Genomic DNA, 3,420 nt, shown 5'->3' with positions numbered 1-3,420 from the left:
TCTTGAACTCTAACTCAGTCCAAAAAAAGTGGGTCAATCATAACGCTGCCTTGGAAACTGAGAGAGGGCACTATGCTGAAGGAGCTAAGATTCTATAAGAATAGGGCCTATCACCTTCCTGATGAGCACCTGAATAACCTGCGGATCTAGCCCGCTTATAACAGCCTCTATTCGGGCCTTGCTCGGTCCGTTGTTCACGTTCAAGGTCCTCCAAATTTTGAGCATATGCCTGGATGCGAGCAATATCTATGCCACCCTGTAATGAAGCCATTATACAATCTTTAATAAATTGAGGCCCAAGTCCAGTCACAAAACGATGTACCCTATCTTCCATGTCAGCCACTATTGTCGGAGCATATCTAGCCAAGGATTTGAACTTCAAGCTATACTCCCGGATGCTCATATTGTTCTGGCGAAGCAATAAAAACTCATCAACCCTAGCCCGGCAAACCTCAGTGGGCAGATAATGATCTAGAAAGGCCTTGGTGAATTCGGACCATACTACTGGAGGTGCATTCTTCCCTCTAAACTACTGCCAGGACTCATACCATTCTGCGGCCACATCCCATAGTCTATAAGAAGCTAGCTCAACTGATTCTGTGTCAGAAGTATGTATTACCCTCAAAGCACCGGCTATTCGATCTATAAAGTTCTAAGGATCATCCTTCGGGTTTGTCCCCGTGAAAATCGGAGGGTCCAAAGTAAGAAAGTCACGCACGCGGGAACTAACAGCCCTGTCCGGAAGGCTAGCCTGCCGCTGAGTCTGTGAAGCCACCAATCTGGTCAATAACTGGACGGTATCTAGCAAGTCCTGATCTGGATTAGCAGAGAGAGAAGATGGAGGCTGAGTAGCTGGAGGGTATGGAGTTGTATCATGCTCTTCAGCAACTAATGGAGTAGAGGTAGCATGCGAGAGGGTAGCGCTTCGGGCCTCACCGTGCCCTAACTCGACTGGGAATACTCGGCTCGAGCTTTCCCCCACAGTGCCCTGTACTTTGCTGACCTTCTTCTTTCTTTGAGGCATTACTGAAATTTAAACAAGAAAATATTAGATAATATCATCCTTACTTGGCTCTATCGCACGATCTCGATCACGAAGAAGAGCATCTTCCTAAATGATCTGTAGCCTCCTAGCTATAGATATGGTGCACGACATACCGATAACCAGGACTCTACTGAACACGGCTCATAGACATCCTAGGACTGAACCTGGATCTGATACCAATTTGTCACACCCTGACGAGTAGTTTGATGGGCTCCGCCCCGTGGGCCGGAGACCACCTGACTTAACAGTTACTTTGAACATCATATATCGTAATTCAAAGAACACCTGCACGCAGAAAAGGCCCAACGTAGAAATATTCAATAATCCAACATCTCTATACATATGTGAACCGGTAAGGTTGCTACGACATCACGAGTATCATAAAGCCGGCAAGGCTAACAGTAAATTATCACAGACCAAAACAATGCCAACATGACCATATACAATACATACCCAATTATGTCTATGAGCCTTTAAGAGTGTACATGTTATCATATATTGCTCTAGGAGAACAATACCAAAAGACAGCAAGTCCAGAGAAGTGGCATTTGCTAACACCGCTGAGGCTGGAAAATCCTACTGTGATCGCTCCTCAATAACCCTGTCAGAGCCTGCAGCACGAAATGCAGCGTCCCGTGCAATGGGACGTCAGTACGGATAAAAGTATTGAGTATGCACGGCTGGAATAAATAACATAAGTAAGACGGAGGTATAAAGAGAATAAAAGTAACCTGCCATCTGAGAACATACAATATACAATGCATGAGTTTAAAATCATATGCAAGCATATACATATATATAAATTGTATCATCATCATAACGTGCCTGACCTTTTCAGGACTCGGTGTATAACGTACTCGGCCCTTTCGGGACTCGGTGTGTAACATACCCGACACTTTCGGGACTCTGTATGTAACATATCGGGCCCTTTCGGGACTCGGTGTGTAACGTACCCGGCCCTTTCGGGACTCGGTATGTAATACCAACTGATCAGTGGTTGCACATTAGGTTTCGTACCAGGCCGACTATAGCGCGGCTCGGTGTAGTAAAATAGTGCATACATACATACATATATATATATATATATATATATATATATATATATATATATATATAATGCATTATAAGCCAATGAAGTAACAACGACCTCATTTCATCCGCCCTTATAGAGAGAAAAAAAAGAGCGAGAGAGGTAGAGTCCTTGGCGGCGAGGAAAATTGGTGATGTTTTTGAAGCCAAACAAAGCAGTGATCCTTCTTCAAGACAAATATGCCGATCGTAAAGCCGACATTATCCGTGTCTTTGATCAAGGAACACGTGACAGGCCATAGAGTCACTGTTTGGTTCTAGGTATTTCCAAGTACCCAAAGAAGGTCATCCGTAAGGATTCAGCAAAAAAGCAAGCGAAGAAGTCACGTGTGAAGGCGTTTATCAAGCTGGTGAATTACACACACATCATGCCAACACGTTACACACTTGATGTGGATCTGAAGGATGTGGTGAATGTGGATGTACTTCAAGCACGTGATAAGAAGGTTACTGTTGCTAAGGAAACTAAGGCTAGGCTTGAGGAGAGGTTCAACACTGGAAAAAATTGTTGGTTCTTCACTACGCTTATGTTCTAAGCTGATGATGTTTTGGTGCTTAAGATTGAATTCGATTTTGATGAAATGGTAATATTGATGGAGAATGTTTTTATTTTTAAGATACTATTAGGCTGTTTTTTGTTGTTGCACTATTTTGTTGATGGTTAATTTCTAAATCATCTTTCAGTTATCTACAGTTTAATGATGGTTTGTTTAAAAAAAAAGTAACAACGGCCTTTCGAAGTGACATAAGGCCGTAACCTCCAAATGAATTATAGAGCTCGTATCAAATCCAAGGAAATAACTTAATGATGATAAACATGATAATATGGTAAGGATCAATCAACTAATTAAGGCATTAAGATTTGAAATACAGAGCATAGGAATGGAGTGAATTTGTTATGGAACGCTTGTAGCGGGCGTGGGAGTTCTAAGTTTAACCGGCTTGCACATACATCATAAAAGGAGGGAGGTGTCCCAGGGAAGTACAGTTGTGAATCGTACCGGGAAAGTCGAAAAAACCCACCAACCACTTAATGGTGCTCTAAAAGATATATTTTAGAGTCGCCACCTAATTTTTAGGAAATTAGGAAAACCAGTTCGAAAAGAGTTCATTTTAAAATAGTTATTTTACGACTATCGTAAAAGAAACCTAATCTACCAAAGTCTGGGTAAGAGTTCTGGTGATCCCCCGGGGAAGGTGTTAGGCACCCCGGTATTGAAGATCCGCTCAATCGTGGTTTACCTACGGGTTCTAATAGTTTACCTTATGATTATAAATTATTTTTG

At 42.3% G+C, this 3,420-nt stretch overlaps 1 pseudogene; it reads left to right on the top strand.

Annotated features, from left to right (window-relative positions):
- The first annotated feature begins 1,530 nt into the window (after positions 1-1,530).
- On the top strand, positions 1,531-2,855 carry LOC132611883 (large ribosomal subunit protein eL27-like; annotated as a pseudogene).
- The last annotated feature ends 565 nt before the right edge of the window (positions 2,856-3,420 follow it).

Source organism: Lycium barbarum, chromosome 9, assembly GCF_019175385.1.
Source record: "Lycium barbarum isolate Lr01 chromosome 9, ASM1917538v2, whole genome shotgun sequence".
NCBI classification, from domain to species: Eukaryota; Viridiplantae; Streptophyta; class Magnoliopsida; order Solanales; family Solanaceae; genus Lycium; species Lycium barbarum.
Note: the sequence above shows the minus strand (reverse complement) of the source record. Positions and strands in the feature narration are given on the sequence as shown.